Raw genomic sequence first — 22,100 nt, forward strand, 5'->3', positions numbered from 1 at the left:
CCTGCTGATACGCTCTTATCACCTCTAACATTTACCTCCACAGTCCAGGTTGTACCCTGAGCCCTGCTAGCTAAACAACCAACGGCTAGCCTGCCCTTTTACACATGCTACATGGACCCCGGCTAAATGTCATTAGCCACTGATGAGGATCAAAACTAAAATGGCCCACTAACTGTGTAATGTCAACGTGTAGCATTAATTAAAACCGTGTCTGTTTTTAATTAATTTCTCTAATCGAGAAAGGTAGAGTTGATTCCAGGTTGGTGTTTAAACAGCCATGTCACCATGTAGCGGCGGACGAGCCGAGGAATTCGACATCTGAAAAGGCAACAGCTGGAAATTTGGCAAAGGCGCTGCGACGTGAGATGTTAAGATGCAGAAAGTGTTTATATTTATTTGGTTAATTAACTACGGCTCATTGTTCTGGAGACAGTGACCCCAATTAGCTAAACACACGTTTATTTGGTGATGTCCCATCAAATGCTAATTTGGTAATTCACAGGAATGCTGTCATAAAAATCACATACTGAGGGCATCTAAGGGTTAGTTTACCCACAATTGTGTTACTCACCCTCATGTCGTTCCAAACCCATAATACTTTCCTTCATCTTCAGAACTCAAATGAAGATATAACACTTTATTTTGATAGTCTACTTTAGACACTCTGCTAGCTATAAGTACAACTACCAGTCATTAGAGTATTACTAGATTGTCTGTAATGGCCGGTGACACTTAAGGGGTTAATGAAGCGACAGAAATGTCTCAATTCATTAAAACATATATATATATACACTAGGGGTGTAACGATATTCGAACCGAACCGAAAAACCGCAATGCAGACCTCACGATTCAAATCGCGATACTCTCATTGCGTACCGAACATGCCCCGCCCCGCCCCGCCCCCTGCTAATCCCGGCCCCGCCCAGCCCGGCTCAATGGACCTCATGTCCTATATGTACACAACGAATTCAGTTTTGTAGCCTAACCGCCATTAACACCAAATAACAAGCTCCGTGTTTTGTTACTTTCGATAATAAGCAAGGTGTAATCTTTCAAATTCTGTCTATTTGATCACGAAATTCAAACAATAAATGGCGTTTTGGCGCTCTTTGATTTGGCGTGACAGATCGCTGTAGGCCTACTAGGCTCCTCATTTCAAGCAGCAGCGCGGCGCGCGAGTAAACGCGATCATCTCTTCCTCAGTTACAGAATGGACACCTGAAGGTTTGTTGAAAGATACAGTATACTTATTGAAAGGCATCATAACTCGTGTAATCGCTCAGTCAGTGTTTCAGCAGCGGAAAGACGTCAATAAAACAGCATAGCTTGTCGCTAGCATTATATTTACCTCAACAGCCAAGTGATTCAGTGTCCACAACTTTGGTTCCTAAATGAACTGTTAGCCTATATATTATATTTTACTTAACCTGTTAATGATATCTTGATTATTTAATGTATGTTTAAAATATCTTTCATGAAAATGACAACTGTGTAAATTATTATATTTCAATAACAAATTAGAGTAAAAACACAAGTTATGTTCAGTTTACATGTTTTCATACAATGTGTTGTGTGTTGTTTATTATATCTAAAAAATAAATAGCATCTGAATTTAGGTTAAAAGTCTAGGCTACAACCTTTAATGTTATAGTAATGTGCGGCTCCCTAGCCTATATAGTTTACAGCATTAGCAGATTTTTTTTTTAATCCTTGTGAAAAGTTTAATTGTAATTTAATTAATTTAAAGACAAAGACAATTTTTTCATTAAACCACTGTTTAAAAAAAAAAGAAAAAAAAAAAAAAGCAATTTTAGCTTTCCAAACCGAACCGAACCGAACCGAGACGTCAAAACCGTGGGAAAACCGAACCGCCAGTGTTGTGCATCGTTACACCCCTAATATACACTCACCTAAAGGATTATTAGGAACACCTGTTCAATTTCTCAATAATGCAATTATCTAATCAACCAATCACATGGCAGTTGCTTCAATGCATTTAGGGGTGTGGTCCTGGTCAAGACAATCTCCTGAACTCCAAACTGAATGTCAGAATGGGAAAGAAAGGTGATTTAAGCAATTTTGAGCGTGGCATGGTTGTTGGTGTCAAACGGGCCGGTCTGAGTATTTCACAATCTGCTCAGTTACTGGGATTTTCACGCACAACCATTTCTAGGGTTTATAAAGAATGGTGTGAAAAGGGAAAAACATCCAGTATGCGGCAGTCCTGTGGGCGAAAATGCCTTGTTGACGCTAGAGGTCAGAGGAGAATGGGCCGACTGATTCAAGCTGATAGAAGAGCAACTTTGACTGAAATAACCACTCGTTACAACCGAGGTATGCAGCAAAGCATTTGTGAAGCCACAACACGCACAACCTTGAGGCAGATGGGCTACAACAGCAGAAGACCCCACCGGGTACCACTCATCTCCACTACAAATAGGAAAAAGAGGCTACAATTTGCAAGAGCTCACCAAAATTGGACAGTTGAAGACTGGAAAAATGTTGCCTGGTCTGATGAGTCTTGATTTCTGTTGAGACATTCAGATGGTAGAGTCAGAATTTGGCGTAAACAGAATGAGAACATGGATCCATCATACCTTGTTACCACTGCGCAGGCTGGTGGTGGTGGTGTAATGGTGTGGGGGATGTTTTCTTGGCACACTTTAGGCCCCCTAGTGCCAATTGGGCATCGTTTAAAGACCTACCTGAGCATTGTTTCTGACCATGTCCATCCCTTTATGGCCACCATGTACCCATCCTCTGATGACTACTTCCAGCAGGATAATGCACCATGTCACAAAGCTCGAATCATTTCAAATTGGTTTCTTGAACATGACAATGAGCTCTCTGTACTAAAATGGCCCCCACAGTCACCAGATCGAGCATCTTTGGGATGTGGTGGAACGGGAGCTTCGTGCCCTGGATGTGCATCCCACAAAAAGCCGGCATTAGCTTCAAAAATGTCGAAGCAAGCCGATCACAGGGATGCAGGAAGTATGGCAGGGTGACGCATCGTCTCGTTCCCTTTCTCAGGGAACTATGGTTACAGTCGTAACCTGAGACGTTCCCTTTCGAGGGAACTCGCGATGCGTCATCGACGCTTTGGGAACGAGAATACCCAAAACGCCAGAATTCCAAGTACCTGAGTGTCAGTCTGTTGGAACTAAGCACTATGCACCTGAGAACCTGGGGCAGCATCCAGGTCCAAACTGTAAAACCTGACGAATGTGAACGGTGAGGACCAGCCTGCCGCATCACATACGTCTTGAAGAGAAACTCCAAATAATAAGGCTTTAGAGGCCGCCATACCCCTCGTAGAGTGAGCTCTGACCACCAAAGGACACGGCTGGTCAGAGTACTCGTATGCAAGTGAAATAGCCTCAACTATCCACTTACTAACCGTCTGTTTAGAAGCAGGAAGACCCTTCTTAGGTGATCCAAAGCAAATAAATAACTGGTCGGACTTCCTCATAGACGATGTCCGATGAACATAAGTATCCAGTGCTCGCACTGGACACAAGAGGTTCAGCCTTTCCTGGTCCGCAGATGTAAAAGGAGGAGGACAGAAAGCCTGCAGCACGATAGGCCTCGGAATCAAGGTCGGCACCTTAGGGACGTATCCCTGTTTCGGATATAAGAATGCCTTGACCATCCCCGGTGCAAACTCAAGGCAAGTGGGGGAAACCGAAAGGGCCTGAAGGTCTCCAACTCTCTTAAGGGACGAAATAGCTAGCAGAAAGATAGTCTTAAGTGTAAGAAATTTCTCTGAAACCGAATCTAAGGGCTCGAATGGAGCCCTAGACAGGCCTTCTAGTACTATAGCAAGATCCCAAGCTGGCACCCTAGTGCGAGTTACAGGCCTCAGCCTCAATGTGCCACGAAGGAAACGTGTAATCAGGGGGTTTCGACCCAACGATGTACCCCCCACCAGGGCGTGGTAAGCCGCAATGGCCGCCACGTAAACCTTAAGTGTGGAAGGACATAAACCTGACGTAAAGCGCTCCTGCAAGAACTCGAGTACTGTGTTCACAGAACAGTTAACCGGATCCCACTGATGTCGGTGACACCATACAGAAAAAACTTTCCATTTCAGCGCATGTAGTTTCATAGTAGCTGGAGCTCTGGAGCTTAGAATGGTCTCAACAACCTCAGTTGAGAGACCACTCTCTATGAGTTGGGCCCCCTCAGAGGCCAAACCCACAGGTTCCAAATCTCTGGTCGGGGGTGAAATATTGTGCCCCCGGCCTGAGACAGAAGGTCTCTCCTGATCGGGATCTCCAAGGGAGGACCGTCTAAGAGATGGATCAGGTCCGCAAACCAGATCCGACTCGGCCAGCGTGGTGCTACTAGCAGTAGGCTTATTCCGTACTGGCGGACTCGCTCCAGAACTCCTGGGAGCAGAGCAACAGGGGGAAATGCGTACAGACGTAGCCTCGGCCACGTCTGCACCATAGCATCCAGCCCCAGGGGGGCTGGGTGAGTAAGGGAGAACCAAAGTGGACAGTGCGTCGTATGCTGAGACGCAAACAGATCCACCTCTGCTTGGCCGTAAAACTCCCAAATTTTCTCCACCGCCTCGGGGTGGAGTCTCCAGTCCCCTGGCCTCAGCTCCTGCGTCGACAGGATGTCTGCCCCAATATTCTGGTCCCCAGGAATATACACTGCCCTCAGGGAGAGTACCTTCCCCAGAGACCACAGGAGGATCTGGTGCGCCAGCTTGCAAAGCGGACGCGACCGCAGACCCCCCTGACGGTTCAGATAAGAGACCACCGATGTGTTGTCTGTACGGACGAGCACATGATGGCCCCTCAGGTCTGGGAGGAATTGCTTCAACGCATTGAAGACAGCCATCATCTCCAGGCAATTTATGTGCCAAGAAAGATGATGACCCCTCCACCGACCCTGAACCGAGCGGCCTTCCATTACCGCTTCCCAGCCGGTGAGGGACGCATCTGTCGAGATCGCAACTCGATGGCAAAGAGCTCCCAACACCGGACCCTGGGTTAAGAACCAATGCTTCCTCCTTATAACCAAGGCACGAAGGCATCGCCGCGTGATCTTGATCATACGAAGTGGGTTTCCCCTCGGGGAGAACCCTCTGGTCCTGAGCCACCACTGCAAAGGTCTCATGTACAGCAGGCCAAAAGGTATCACGTTGGACGCTGCTGCCAAGAGACCCAACAGTCTCTCGAACTGTTTTACAGTGCGTGACTGGCCTAGCCTCAGCTCTTCTGTGGCTGCCAGGATAACAGCTACACGAACGGGCGATAGAGTGGCCCGCTTCGTCACTGAATCCCATACCACACCAAGGAAAATGGTTCTCTGTACTGGAGAAAGAACACTCTTCTTGGCATTGAGCCTCAACCCCAACATCTGCATATGAGCGAGAACGACACCTCGGTGCCGAACCGCCAACTGCTCTGATTCCGCTAGAATCAGCCAGTCGTCGATGTAGTTCAGAATACGTATGCCCTGAAGCCTGAGTGGGGCTAAAGCTGCATCTACGCATTTCGTGAACGTGCGGGGTGATAGAGCTAGACCGAAAGGAAGTACCCGATACTGGTATTCTTTGCCCCCGAAAGAAAACCTTAGGAACTTCCTGTGCTGAGGGAGGATGGAGACATGGAAGTAAGCGTCCTTCAGATCTATCGTGACAAACCAGTCCTCGGATCTGATTTGAGTCACGATCTGTTTGAGTGTCAGCATCTTGAACTTGAGTTTCTGTACTGAACGATTCAACAGACGAAGATCTAAAATGGGACGCAACCCTCCATCCTTTTTCGGAACAAGGAAATAACGGCTGTAAAAACCCGACTCTCTGTCGGGTGAGTACACCTGTTCTATAGCTTCCTTTGCTAACAGGGCCTTTACCTCTTGCTCCATTACCAGAGCCTGCTCGGGATGCACTACTCGCACCTCTCGAGGCTGGTCTCTGGTGTTAACGAGACAGCCAGTTCTGGAGCCTGAAACATAATGGCAGGAACTACCTGAACTGGCTGCTCTAAAACCCCCCTCAGAGGGCGCGATATCGATGCAGTGCCGCAGCATAGCATCAGCAACTCGCTGGAGACCGCTGCGCCCCGAAGCACCAAGGGTGACGGGGTTGGCAGAACGGTCCCGTGAGGACCCCGAAGTGGAACGGGCACCGTATTCTGAGGTGTACACCGCTCTACTTCGGTTGGGGCCGTCCTCACAGGTCTGACGCCATTGACGTCAGGACCTCTTTTTATGAGCCGAAGTCTTCTTCGCCTGAAGAACGGTCCTCAGATCCGGCTTCGACTTAGAAGACTTCGACTGAGAGTGTTGCGCCTGTTTCCAGTGTTTATGTGGAGGTGCACGAGACGAAACACTCTCTTTTTGTTGCGCACGATATGAGGAGCTCGACGGCTGGGGCTGCTCACGCCCAGCAGCCCCAGGGGGCTGGACACGGCGAGGGAGAAACTTTTTAAACGCCTCCGCTTGCTTCTTTGACTCTTGAAATCTCTCGACGACCGCATTGACTGCGTCGCCGAAGAGACCAGAAGGCTCAAGCGGAGCATCTAATAAAAAAGCCCGATCTTTTTCTTTTATTTCGGCCAAATTTAACCAAAGATGCCTCTCAGTAGCTACAAGGGCTGCCATAGACCGCCCAATTGCTCTGGCGGTCTCCTTAGTAGCCCTGAGAGACAGATCGGTGGCCCGACGAAGTTCTCGAACCTCGTCAGGACCCACTCCCTCACTCCTATCCAGATCCCCCAGCAGGTCAGCTTGGTAAGCCTGAAGCACTGCCATAGTGTGCAGACATGCTCCAGCTTGACCTGCTGCCGTATAAGCTTTGCCCACTAACACCGAAGTTGCTTTAACCGGTCTAGTGGGCAAAGCTGAGGCCTTCAGAGACGATGCTGGACCAGGTGACAGATAGCTCGCAAGCGTCTGTTCAGCCTGGGGCATCGCCTCATAACCGTACTCTTTCAGCCCTCTTATACCTGAATATAAATGAACTTGAGGGCTGAAAAGACGTGACGAGTACGGTTTATCCCATGATTTAGATAACTCGTTATTTAGATCAGGAAAAAAGGGAAGGCCCCGTGGTGGAGGTGATGTAGCTGAAGAAAGGAAACGCTCGTCTAATTTGCTTTTGGGACGAGCACCCCTTTTCTCAGCTGGCCATTCAATATTGAATTTTTATACAGCCCTAGACATCACATCCACCAGCTCCTCATATGCTGGGGAAACAGGTGGCGAATCTCTTTCCCCAGTGTGTGTGCTTAAACTGTCCATACTCATCACATCAACCTCCTCAGAGGAAGAGCAATGAAGTAATGGAGGGCTCTCTCCCCGGGCGGAAGAAGCCGCAGAGCGGGCTTCCGACACCGGGGGGAGAGCACTGGATCCTCCGGGTAAGGAAGGAGAAAAGGCCCTCGGACCCGTCTCCAACCCCTCCGAAAGATCCTTTTGCAATCCCCAGGAATGCATTCTCCGTGCTGCCTCGGCAGCAGAGGGTCCTGCACCCTGAGGATCGCGAACCTGACCACTCTCGTCAAAGAGTGACAGGCGAGAACGGAGCATGCGAAGCGGAAGCATCTCGCAATGCAAAGCATCTCGCAATGCAAATGCTCGTGTGTGTCCCCACCCGTTAAATAACGGGAGAAGCACACTGCTTGTACATTTGTTTCGCCATAACTCTTCCAATATAAATGCAACAGACAACAATAAATAGACAGAGACAGAGTAACACAGATCGCTTGCTGAGACACAGAAGCTAATGCCGGCTTTCACCGGATGTGCTTTTATCCCTTCCTGGTCATGACGTCACCCGCCCGTGACGCTCATTCTTTCCATTGGACTAGTTGACATTGATGCTCAGACGCATTCACGCTGGGGGCGTTCCCAAAGCGTCGATGACGCATCGCGAGTTCCCTCGAAAGGGAACAAGTATTTGATACACTGCCGATATTACAGGTTTTCCCACTTACAAAGCATGTAGAAGTCTGTAATTATTCTTCAACTGTGAGTGACGGAATCTAAAACAAAAATCCAGAATGATTTGTCACATTGTATGTAATTCATAGTAATTCATTTGCATTTTATTGCATGACATAAGTATTTGATACATCAGAAAAGCAGACCTTAATATTTGGAACAGAAACCTTTGTTTGCAATTACAGAGATCATACGTTTCCTGTAAAAACCTGCAATGTCGGCAGTGTATCAAATGTTCTCCCCAATGTATATAGTATATCCGTTGTTTGTGTTTTGAAAATGAAGTCTTACTGGTTTGAAACAACATGGCAAAATATGACATAATTTTCATTTTTGGGTGAAATATCCCTTTAAGGTATCAAGAAACATTTGAAGTCATATAACAACACTGTTGTGGAAACCCACTGTGAGTTATATTACATGTCACTAGCAGTTGCTGTCATCTCTGCATCTGTCGAACAGCATCATGTCGCCATTGCATGCCCTCGTAAACATAGTTCCCACCCCTCCTGTACGGAAAAAACAATAATAATGCGCTTTGACAGAACAGATTGTGTGACACTAATGTAAATAAAGAGACTATCACTCTTCGTTATGCCTGCTGCTCTCTGATGACACATTTGCCTTGTGCTTAGATGTTGGGTTATGCCTAACCAATCACAGCAATACAACGCAGAGTTCTCCAATCACATCGCAAATGGGACTAGTTCATTGAGCCAATCAAAATGAAAGGTGGGATGACATTGCTAAGAGATGAGAGGTAATTGCAGAGGTAACCTGTGCCCACAAGGCTTTTGAGAATTTTTGTGCATCTGAGAGAGAGCGCAGAGAGAATAATTAATATTCTCCGTCATTCTCGGTTCCTGAAGGTCTGAACAGTCCCCATGTTTTATCATCCTGAAATGTTGTTAAATGTTAATGGGAACCTATTTTTACATGGGCCATTCTACCACTCTCCCAACCCCCCTGAATAAAACATTAGTACCAACACACTTTCCAACACTTGTGAATCCCTTGCTCTCTGCTAACACACTTAGTGTTTGGGACTGGAAACTGTATTTACTGACAGGTGTTAGTTTTGAATTGTCCTGTTCATGCAACGTCTTACAGGAGAGGTTCGAATACTGTCTATATGCACTAATATGATATCAAACTACTCTTTTGTTCTTGTACCAGACAAAAATAACACTTGTAACCATGGCAGTAAGAAGTATCAAACTTGGTGATTTCCATAACATCGGCATGTTACACAAATTTACAATTATATAGTAGTAGAATATTGCAATTCTTTTCCCCACAATATTTGACTAATATCAGGGATGTGTCCAAATTCTATTAATTAATAGTACACATATTTGATAAAGAAATATTTTAAAGAACATAGATAAATGTGATGACTATTGTGTGAAGTTTTGGAATAAAAATGTGCACAGTGTGATTTTATGTTCAAAACTGATAAAATTTGATTTAATAAAAAAGGTAAAAAGGTTTTTGTATCCTAGGGGATACAACCATTTGTGTGGCTGTGGCGAGAGGCAGTGAAAGTGTAGGTCTCATTTCTTGGTTTCATGTTGAAAGGGTGTTTTTTGTGAATATTAAGATCTGATGACTTCGCTCATATATTCTTTGTTCAGCACACGGGCAGCTTTTGAAAACAACATGACCACCTGTAGAGGGAAATCTACTCACCTTCAGATAAAAGTTTATTTACAATATTTACAATATTTGGAGGGGACTTACATGTTTAAAAAGTTGTTGTTAAGTGTTAGCTTATTGCGTTGTTGAACTTTTTTACATTTATTTTTTTACATTTTTCATAATCTGTAAATATTTGTATCCCCATCTTACATTTAATTTATACAATTATTACAGATTTCTAAAGGCATTATACTTTTTGTTAAATTCAACAGAATTTCTCAAAAAAAAATTTAGTTTAAGTTATGAGAGAATAAATGGTTTAAAAATTGGGCTAAAATGTTGTAACAATCATTGTCAAACAAGCATTTTTTTCTCAATATATTTATTCACCCAACTGGGCGACATATCCTGGGGGATACAAACATTAAAATATTTTAATTAAAAGTCTTGTTTATATTTTTAATCATGAAATTGTATTATTTGTGTCATAATAAGATGGAAAATAGCAATAAATTAATTTTCTGATGCCTCTTTTTGGACTTCCCTTTGTAGGGTCAAATACCTGATTTCTATTTTAATATATTTTACAATATAATTTATTCCTGTGATGGAAAAGCTGATTTTTTATAATCAATTACTCCAGGCTTTAGCGTCACATGATCCTTCAGAAATAATTATTTATAATATGTTGATTTGCCGCTCAAGAAACTGTCAGGGTTCTGTCACTTCTGTCTAGTCTATCTCTTGGTTTTGTGACAGAGCCCTGACACACCTGTCTTATCTTGTCTGTGCCTTGTTTCATGTGCTTTCGTGTCTTGTGCTGTGTAGCACACAGCTTGTGTTTTACACTAGCTGTGTGCTTTCATGTTGTCATGTTTTGTGTGAACACGTGGCTTATGAGTGTTTTCATTAGCTGCGTGTTCATGTCTCGTTTTGTGTGAGCACATGGCTGGTGATTGGTTTTACTGGCCATGTGCTTGTGTTCAAGTCACGTTTGGTGTGAGCACATGGCTTGTCATGTATGTTTCCTTGTGCCATGTGCTCTCCTGTTGATTGTCTAGCCCCTCCCATCTTGTTACCTGATTATTGATTTGTTTGCCCCACCTGTCCTCCTTCATTACCTGATTGATTCATTTGCCCCACCTGTCCTCCCTCGTTACCTCCTTTGTTTGGTCTCCCTATACACAAGTTTACGCGCCAAATCATGGGCGCCGCCATAACTCTACTCAAATGCACTTCATTTCCGCCGGAAGTGGTTTGCACAGCGTCTGCCGGTGTAAACCGTAAACACAGCGACGGTAAAAAAAAAAAAAATCCACCCGAATTCAGTGCAGAACACTAACATGACGACGTGGCCCAGCATAACGTACAGCGAGATTTGCTCCTACTTCGTGCAATCCATGGCAATAGATGGAAAAGCAATTGGACAATCTGAAAGCCGAGGCATATCAATATCTGCACAGCAACAAAGTCGGTTGTGTCATGTCATACACAGCTAGATCAAACAGTAACGTGCAAATAACTATCAGTTTATGTCCGTGGTAATAGCAAATGTATCTGTGTGATACTTTAATGTTTCTTTTAACATAATAATAACAATTGTGGCCAAATAAGTGTTTGCAGTTTATAGCTTAATCAGGGATGACATTTACATGATTATAGGAAATAAAAGAAGCCTGTTGTTGCGGATGGAATACGTGTTTGTATTTGGAAAACGGACTGTAACCTATAATAACATGACTTACTGCTGAGCTATAAATAAAGACATGATCTCTTTTGCAATTATCCTTATGACTCTGCATTGTTTTGCCTGCTGTCAAAATCCAGCCCTTTTACCTGTTAAAATACCTTTAAATGTCGAAACTAACCCATAAAATGCAGTAGCATGTTCTTTCTGTCATCCTTTTGCTAGGGTTATGACCATGCTCTTATTCACGCAAATGCTTTAGTTTAAACCACTCATGCGCGACAAGACAAAAGAGAACGCGCTGTCAGTGAATGTCTTCCTGACGTTGGTATCCGAACTATATCATAGACTTCTTAGCTAGAGTGCAAAGTGTTTGTGTGTGCCATGATGATAATAATTAGGCGATCGAACTGTGTATGTGAGAGAGAGAGGCGCGGGCGCGATACTGTGTGTGAGTGTGTTTGTGTGTAAACAATGGAGCGCATGGACATTGCCTCTTCGTAGCTGGTTTGCGGTCGTAGCACTCTCTATCTAACCACTCGTTCAGGTGCTTTCTCGAGTGTTTACAACCAACTACCACACACATCGTTCCCGAACCACATTTCTTCATGTTGTAATTGTTATGTCACTGCGATATCAGCGCTTTGTCGGAGCTAGCTAGCAAAACAAACCCAGCCCGCCAGAACGGAAGTGGGTTGCATCGACGGGAGGAGTTTAGGATGTAGAGCGGAAACGGCTCATAAACTTGTGTATTTATTCTCCCTGTGTTTGCAGTCCTGTGCTGTTCCGTTGTCGTATGTACCTGGTGTGTTACCTCTTGTGTCAAGTCAGTCAAGTCAAGTCAATTGTTTTCCCCTACGGGGTAGTTTTGTTTGTATTTTTGTTTTGTTATTATCATTAAAGAACCCATTATCTCTGCACCTGAGTCCTCGCTCCTTTCACCTCCACCACACCTGACAGAAACATTATTATCATCAATGTTGAAAACGTTTTTGTGGTTACCGTGTTACATTTTTTTTTTTCAGGAATATTTGATGAATAGAAGGTTGAACAGGATTAAATGTCTTTACTGTGACTTTTGATCAATTAGTTCTTGCTGAATAGAAGTATGAATTTCTTTAAAAAAAAAAATACTTTTGAATGGTATTGTACCTATACTTGCAGACTCTCGTGGGCATTTCTCTCATTCTCCAATGATCAGTAAAAAAAGTGAGCAACTCTAGCCTATGTGCATGTGGATGGTGTTTAGACTCATGAGGAGGGATTTCATTTTAACCATTCCTAGAGAATCATTTTGATTTTTTTTGTTGTCTCAACATTTGTTTAAGGATGGAATAAAAGCGGATATTACTAAGGGGAGGAGAACAAGAGAAAATATCATATTCTTCCTACATCATACAGAGTGTGGAAATAATGCCTACAACAGGAAACTTTTGTCTCGTTTTAGCAACTCCCAATACAGGCATTCTAGCAACAAGGCCACAAGGGAGTACCATAGAGAACGAAAGAGAGAGAAAGAGGAAATGATAGATAGTGCATATGAAAGTGAGAGCACCATGGAGAGAATGGTTGTGCAACATTCACAAGAGACAGAAGGTTTGGAGGCAAAAATAAACTCTTGTCTTCTGTGCCTATAGTGATGTAAACACATAACTTGAGAAGGACACCTATAAAACATGCGTGAGACCTTGGTTATAGTCACCAGGTGTACATGAACATTTAAACATGCAAACACACACACACACACACACACACACACACATCAGGCCTTTAATGAATTATCTTGTCCTAGGCAATGACATTCCCACTGTAACCTGACTAACTCAGCTTTTTATCCAAAGCACAGTGGGATATATGCTGAAAAGACATCCTTAAATTAGCACTGCAGAGTCGGTGTGACTTTATGGCAGGAGATCTTGCTTTACCCGTTGCATATATCCTGTATCCTGTCCTGAAAACAAGGAAAAAACAAGGAAACAGCTTTGCATGTATCAGCATAATAATTTCAGCTCATGAACTAAATGGTTTTTGCAATCTAAACAGAAATGTAGGTGATGAAATGCATGGTTAAATATAAAACAGGATTAGATGTGATACCGTTTAAAAGTGTGCTGTCAGTACAACTTTATTTGTGAAAGAAATTATTGCTTTTGTTTATCCAAGGATGCATTACATTAATCAAAAGTACAATAGACCTGTATAATCTTAAAATGTATATTTCAAACAAATGCTGTTCTTTTCAACTTCCTATTCGGCGTACCCTGGACAAAAATATTAATATTAATTAATTAAAATATTTTATTGTTGAGTTTCCACAACAATATTAAGAAGCACAACTGTTTTCAACATCGATAATGATAATATATATATATATATAATTTTTAGCATGAATTATTTTTTAAGGATCATGTGACACTGAAGAATGTAGTAATGGCTGCTGAAAATTCAGCTTTGCCGTCACAGTAATAAATCATATTTTAAAATATAATACAATTTTAAAAAAAAAACAGTTACTTGAAAATGTAATATTTTTTCACAATATATATATATATTTTTTATCACATAAATACAGCCTGGTCAGATAAGAGACTTCTTTCAAAAATATAAAAAACCGTACAAACCCCAAACTTTTGAACGGTATAGTGTAAGTTCCTCAGAATGTCTCAGTCCTCACTCTGGTAATGTACAGTAATGCCACTTGGAATGTTGGATAACAGACTGCATTTTTTGTGAAGCCATCAATGCAGGTTTCACAGAAATGTTGGACACAAACTTTCAGTGTTGGGCAAGTTACTTTTAAAAAGTAATTAGTTACAGTTACTAGTTACTACTTCCAAAAAGTAACTAAATTAGTTACTCAGTTACAAATTTTAAAAGTAACTAGTTACTTAAGAAAGTAACTATTGCGTTACTTTCAAGTAAAATTTAATTTTAAATGCTCAAATGTGACCCCACCTCTACCCCTCTTTAACGGAACTTACAATACATGTGCATGTTCAATTATTTATGATAAATCTGAATATTATAATGAAATGGACACTTAATACAATACATTATTAACAGAAACATGAAACATTGTACACACATCTAAAAAAAAAAATGTTGCTGTGGGACAAAGTGAGACTAGCCTCCAATCAAATGCCATGTAGATATGTTTATATAGTGGATCAAAGCAAATAACACAATAGATGTTTTGGAACTTTTGATATTTATTGCCCCTCAACAGGCCACAACTGGGCAAAATTAAATTAAGCTTGTTAAGCTCGTCGCCATACCTGTCTCTCGTTGACTGACTGGCTTGCTTGTGTTGTTCATTGTGTGTCCTGTCCTGTCCGACTATGCGTTATGATGGGTCGTTCGCAATTCATGAGCGTTAGCCGTTAGTGATAACACAGTCTCATCCCAAGAAGTCATATAACTGACGTCTTGGGACGTCTTTTGACCATACGTCAATATCCGCCTTTTTAGGGTACCCTTAAACGTCGGTTTATGACGATCCTGGGACGTCATACAACTGACGCTTTACCTTTAACGTCAGTTAGGTGACGGGGTAGGTTTAGGGGTAGGTTTAGGTCTGGGGTAGAGTTAGGATCCGATAACGTCATAAACCGACGTTTAAGGGTACCCTAAAAAGGCGGATATTGACGTATGGTCAAAAGACGTCCCAAGACGTCAGTTATATGACGTCTTGGGATGAGACTGCGCTGTTAGTGATGATGGATCGACTCGTTCGCGAATGAGCTTTTGATGGGTCGTTCGCGATTCGCGAATGAGGCGACTCTAAGAGCCGGCTCTTTTAGGTGAACGTCGGGAGCTGGCTCGCATATCTGAAGAGCCGACTCTATTTTTACAAATTTAGCCTATAGAAATTAAATAATTATGTAAAAAAAAAAAAATATTATAGTCAAAGTCATTTAAAGAGCCGTTTGTGAGCCAAAAGAGCCGGCTCTTTTCAGTGAGCTGAGTCAAAAGTGCCGAATGCCTACTACTTTGCGTGCTTTCGAACACCCGCCCAACTCTACCTCTGATTGGCTTACAATGACATTTTACTCTACCTCAGTCTTCAGCATTTATGCGCTTGTCTCGTGCTCTGCCCACTAACCAAGGAAGAACAGTAAAAAAAGTATTTGCCTCTCGCTCAGAGATCTAGTTGGTCTGATGAAAAAAAAAAACCCAGCTTCACCAGTTATAGTAACGCGCCGCATTTTTTGGCAGTAACGGTAACGGCGCTATTAAGATGAGAAGAGTAATCAATTAGATTACTCGTTACTGGAAAAAGTAATGCCGTTAGTAACGGCGTTATTTATAACGCCGTTATTCCCATCACTGCAAACTTTACACAGAAGTCTCACTAATTTCCAGTAGGCAATTCAGGACAGGGCCAACATATTTAAAACCTTTTATTTTGCCATACAATTTCATCATTACATGGCCATCCAGGAACACTACATAACCCAAATCCAGGAAGACCAAAATAGATCATAAGGACACTTTGAGACCCATAAGGACACTTTGAGACCCATAACCCAGAGTATAAATTATCCCCCTATATGTTTATAAAGTGATGCATATGACTATTACATGTCAGTCTTCCCATGTCACAAAAAAAAAATTTCACGACAGAAAAGGACATCATAGGGTGCAATCAAATCGTCTTGAGTCAATGAATAAGAGGAAAGCCCTTCTAGTTTATTTTTGCACTAGAAGAAGCATCATGTTAGAGACTCCAAATTGCTGTGGTTATTGGTCAGACTGTCCTCTATCTGTGTGCCAAATTTCACTTTCCTCTTCAAGAGCAGAAAAAGAAGAAGAAGAAGAAGAAGAAGAAGAAAACTAACAGTCTCTGTGAATCCCTACTGTCAGGGCACTGATCAGTGAGTCGGCCGTTATAAGGGGTGTCTCAATCGCAAAATCCATCCAGTGCACTGAAACGTTTGCTCCCTAAAAAGACCCACAATCCATCGGTGCTCACTATGTTCCCTCACCGCAAGTTCTGAAGCTCGAAACATAAATCACTCGAGCCAACTCACCACACATATTTACACGTGATAAATGTTTTTAAAAAATAAAAATAAAATGGTATTTAATTATATTTCAGCATAACTATACTGTACATCGACAGACAGGTAACATAATCTAGCTAACATTTACAATTAATGTACGACTGAATTGCTGCATGTATATATTACAATAAAAGTATTTATCATAATGTACTTTATATAACATTAAAAAAGTCAGAAAAATATATGTTATGCAGTTGTTCATAAATTACAGTAGTGACATTGTACAACAAGGATGTTGTCCCGAATTTGCGTATAAAATATACTGTATGGATACTAGACCTAGGGAGCTGACTAAGACGCACCAATATACAATATGCTGTAATGGCGATTTGTCTTCAACTTTTCAATCAAACAAGAAATCAAAATAAAATAAACAAACTCAAAATCAAACGACCACTGAGGCACTTAAAGATCGAATCCTACGCAGGGTAATAAGAAGAGGCGGCGCCAGGGGGGGTCTTGGAGGGTCTCAAGACCCTCCCAAAAAATGCTTTGACCCCCCATGCACCCCCTTCCTGATTAAAAAAAATATATATCCGGTATAAATATTTAAAAATGTTTATCTTCAAACTACGCAGAACAATAATAATTAATAATTTATTCGACGTACAAAATATATAAACATAAGAATCACGTTCCCTCTAAGCTGCGCGCGTGCGCGGTCGTGCACTTCTGATGCCGCGGCCGCGCAGAAAAGAATAATATGCCACGCAGAGGACTGACGCGAAATGTGTGGGGAAATCCATTTGATTGTATGTGAGAAATAATTGCAGTGCTCAAACTGGTGAGTGCAGTTTACAGGTTTCAAAGAAAGAGAATGATGTGAGCGCGTGTGATTGGCAGTGAGTCGTGTGTTCGGACCAAATATCTCAATACGAGAGGCGACGAGAAACGCAAAGACATGTGAAATAAAATCCCAATATCATGTTTTAAAGAAGAGTGGTTTGATTAAAGTGGTGGAAATAACGGATGATGGACACAGAACGGTAACAATTACAGACACCCATCCGCGTGCAAACGCAAAATACATCATTAGTTTACATAGATTTAAATAGTTTCAGGCATGGTTAGATTAGGCTACTATAAAAGAGTTCACATATTGACTTTTCTTGAAAATATTTAGCTATTAGATCTAGCTATTTACAGTAAATGCTTCAGTTTGTTTTCATATTATAATAATATAATATGAAAACAAATTGAAGCATTTAAACTATCACTTCAAATACTTCAATTCATTTTTTTTATATTATATTATATTGGGCATATATTTTATTATATTATAAGCCTAAATAAAGAATCTCACAAGGGTATTGTTTAGGGCTCATTGCCATTAAAAAGTTTGAAACCCCCTGCTAAAGAAAAATATAGGCTAGGAAATTAATAAGCTATAAACAATCATTTAACTTTGATGGTTTAATGCTGCCTGTACAATTAATTGACTGTACAAAAACACTTTATGGTTTTCCTAAACCATCTCAGTGTAACAGCTTAATTTTCTTTTATAATATATTATATTATTGTAAAGAATTGAACTGTCCTGCAGAAGACTTTGTAAATAATTTTTCATAAGATTTCTTAGTAAAGACTGGAAACAGGACACCGAGGAATTGGAGGATGAGGAGGATACTATTTTGTAAATATGTTTTCTGTCATGGGTGTGGCTATGGCAATTAAAGTTCGAGCATATTGTTTGCAAACTGCAATTGATTAATTAATTAAAAACAAAAAACCGTCGGTGTGTGAATGGGTGAATGTGAGGCAATATGTAAAGCGCTTTGGTGGCCATTGGGTCTGTGAAAGCGCTATATAAATGCAGTCCATTTACCATTTACCATTTGTTAAGTAGCATATTGTTTGCAAACTGCAATTGATTGATTAAAAACAAAGTAGTTGATATGCTGTGTTGTTTTTGTTGTTAAGTAGCAGCAATATGCAGTTATTAGCCGTGTCCACTGTATTTTTTGTTGGTTTTCATGAGACCCCCCTTGAAATGACCAGGACCCCCCATTGCCCCCCCAATCAAAATTGTCTGGAGCCGCCACTGGTAATAAGTCCAATCGTTCATGCGGTTTATTTCCATTTGAGCAAGCATGCAAACAAATGGCGTCTGCAGCCTCTCTTTCCCTGGTAAAAAACAACAACAACCTTTCCCAGTGCCTGCCTGTCCTAAGTGTGACCACCATTATATACATGCAGACAGGTGCTCAGTACTATCAAAATAAAAGTCCCAAAAAATACTCAAATTAACTAAAATAATAACATTAATATTCTGGATCTACATCAATAAAATAATCATCTACGCAGATTCGGTGCTTGGACCCTATTTACAAGTCTGAAATACAATTCTAAATAAAGTCTGAATCAAATTCAAATGATAGTGCAGGTTATTTGTCATTTTGTCAGCCCATCAATGTCACAAATATATATATATATATATATTTTAACCTTTCATGTTGCAGGCCTCTTTTTTGGTGGCTACATACTGTCACTTCTCCTGCTGCCCCTCATGTTGTGAATCTTTATTCATCCTTCTCAAGCACCTTTCCTTTCACATGTTTCCTTTTTTGGCCACTCTTTCATGAGTGCCTGTGTCACACATCATTGGTGGCCCTTAGAAGCAGGGTGTCAATTCAATTCAGGCTATGGCACAATCCCTCTTTGTAGGAGACGCCAAAACAGCTTGTCTGCAGTATTCAGCTTTTACAGCTCAAGGCTCTCCTCCAAGACCAAGACCACCATGCTGCATCCCCCGAACCCTAGCTTCTGGCTTTCTACACTTTGTGGATTAATTATAATTCGCAATGTCGCACCCTCACAGTCATCTGAGGCAAATGATCCAAAATGGCTGCCATGTCGCTGTGAGGGTGTGTTGGGATTTGCAACGCTGTGTTCTCGGTGGGGTGCTGAGGGGAAATGCAAAGGGCCCTCAACAGGCTTTGATGTGTGCTGGTGATTATTGAGGCTAATCAGGAGTGCCATCAGCGGGCTAGCAGAAAGCCTGCGCTTTGTTTGTGTTCTTTAATGCTAATCACTGCGGCTAACACATTAGGCACTTTGATTTATTGGCTCAGGGACAAGGCTTCTTTATAAGTTTATCTGATCAGTGGTAAAAGGGTTTATCATTATTAATGAATGTGCACTCCAAACAGGCTCAGCGGCCATTGTTTCTGCACAGTGTATCAGTATAGGCTAAACTATAGAGACTGCTATGCCTCTATTAATTTCAGTTTCACTAGTGTGCCAATTACCACATCTGTTGAAAGGACTAGCATATATGTTAACCCATGTTTTGTATAATGTTCCTTAACATGGGATAGCCTAGGCTAAAAATCTAAAGCAGCTGGACTGCTGAGAAAAAAAAAAAGAAAAAAAGAAAGAACTTGGCTAAGGTTGTGGTCGAAAAGTGTTTGTTAAAAAATGGCTTCTTGATTTTGTCATTTTGTTATGAAGATGAGATGGAAAAGTGCACCCTAAATTCAAGGATATTAAACATAATAGCACAGAATATTAATAATGCACTTTTTGGGAAAGATTATGCTTGTTTCAGATCATTTCATTCAGTGTGACGGGGATTGACCTGCTTGAGCTGCACGAGCTGAAGCGAAACAGTGAATGAACACCAGTAAACTCAAACGCAGCAATCGGGTTAATTAACTCACCCGAACGCATCCTATAAATATGTGATTAATCACGTATATGCACAACATAAAAGTAATATTACAATTTGCCTCTGCTCAACATGACGTGAATAACAACTATAACAACACCGTGTTTGTTAAATGTTGAAATAAATATAGGATAAGTAAATATATAAAACGATGCAATTGTAGTCAGAGTAAAATGAAATATGTTAAGTTAATAATTTAATATTTTAATCATGCTTAAATATTTGTTGACAAAATATTGACTAAATATATTTTCTTTAAAGTATTGATAGATAGATAGATAGATAGATAGATAGATAGATAGATAGATAGATAGATAGATAGATAGATAGATAGATAGATAGATAGATAGATAGATAGATAGATAGATAGATAGATAGATAGATAGATAGATAGATAGCCACAGTGAGTTAAAGAGTAAGACACACCAAGAAAGAGAGGGAAAGAGAAGGAGAGATATAGATCAACAACGCTGTGTTTACAATTGGGTGCTAAAGGTCAACAGAGGCCTAATACAAATGAACCAGAACATGATGCATGCGTACAGCAGGAGTTTGGGGAAGCACCCGACCCTGTGTACTTCTCTGTATGTGTGCTTGACAAAGAATGTGTGCTGGTGTGCTTGCCCTATTCATCTTAGTGATCTACACTTTGTCCTTTCACATATATCAAGAGTTCAAGCTAGAATCCCTACCACGTTTACTCCAGCATCACAGCTGGTACCTGGAATGACAGACCAGTGATGTCTGAAACCCTCACAATTTACATGCCCTGTCAGCACGGTGGGTGTGTCGGCATTTGATGAAGAGTGTAGATGTTGTATTAATGTCCTTAATTTTTGTAACTCATACCTTGACAAACTGCAAATGGGAAGCAAAAATGCAAAATCAAGCATGCCGCAAATAACTTGACTCCATTTAGCCAAACAAGTTTTCAAATGTCCATTAATAAACATTTAACCTGTGCCCTAAACATAATATATATATATATATATATATATATATACAATCCAGGTTAGATACCCACTGTATGTATACACTGTTGCATGAAGAGTATTCAAAAAATATCCTTTTGTGTTATCCAATGCTTTATGTACATACATTTAATCTTATGCATACATACATGCAAACACACACGCACACACACACACACACACACACATACACTACCGTTCAAAAGTTTGGGGTCAGTGAGAATTTTATTTTTATTTTTTGGAGGAAAGAAATCAATACTTTTATTTATCAAGGAATAATTAATTTGATCGAAAGTGACAGTAAAGACATTCATAATGTTACAAAAGTCTTTTGAACTTCCTATTCATCAAAGAATCCAAAAAAAAAAAAAAAAAACTGTACAACTGACAGACCAACAACTGTTTCAACATTGATAATAATAATAAATGTTTCTTGAGCATCAAATCCTCATATTATACTGATTTGTGAAGGATCATTTGACACTGAAGACACTGACACTGGTGATGCTGAAAATTCAGCTTTGATCACAGGAATAAATTACACTTTACTATATATTCACACAGAAAACAGCTGATTTACACTGGAATAATATTTAATACTATAACTGATTTTTGTTGTATTTTTAATCAAATAAGCACAGCCATGGTTAGCAGAAGAGAATTCTTTTAAAAGTATTTAAAATCGTACCGACCCCAAACTTTTTAACGGTAGTGTACACACGAGTATATAAAACAGGATATATATATATATACATAAACACAACATGAAAGGAAAATGTGAGAAGTGATAAGTCAGATCAAATAAAAATAAAAACCTTTTTAAAGGAACTAAATAATTTTGAAGGATTTAAATCAACAATTTAATCATTAAGTAATAATAGCCCTTGTCGCATCAAGTGTAACATAAAGCTGAATGAATGAGCTGAACCTGTGCTACAGGCTGAAAAGACATCAACCAGTAAATTCACTCGCTAAATGGCAGCACCGAGTGAAATAGCTTCACTGAGGGATTTAGCAGGCAAAGTTCAGCAGGTTGTTTGAGCTGCTTAACGTGGATTCAGCAGCAGCTCTTTCAATGTGACCTACTGCACCTGTGAAGAGAACAGGAGCAA

At 41.0% G+C, this 22,100-nt stretch overlaps 1 protein-coding gene across 1 annotated transcript in view; it reads right to left on the reverse strand.

Moving 5' to 3' along the window:
- Nucleotides 1-22,100, reverse strand: part of LOC130071394 (zeta-sarcoglycan) — a 146,743-nt gene that overhangs the window by 91,012 nt on the left and 33,631 nt on the right.

Source organism: Rhinichthys klamathensis, unplaced genomic scaffold, assembly GCF_029890125.1.
Source record: "Rhinichthys klamathensis goyatoka isolate OS25496 unplaced genomic scaffold, OSU_Roscu_1.1 h1tg000440l_1, whole genome shotgun sequence".
Classification (NCBI taxonomy): domain Eukaryota; kingdom Metazoa; phylum Chordata; class Actinopteri; order Cypriniformes; family Leuciscidae; genus Rhinichthys; species Rhinichthys klamathensis.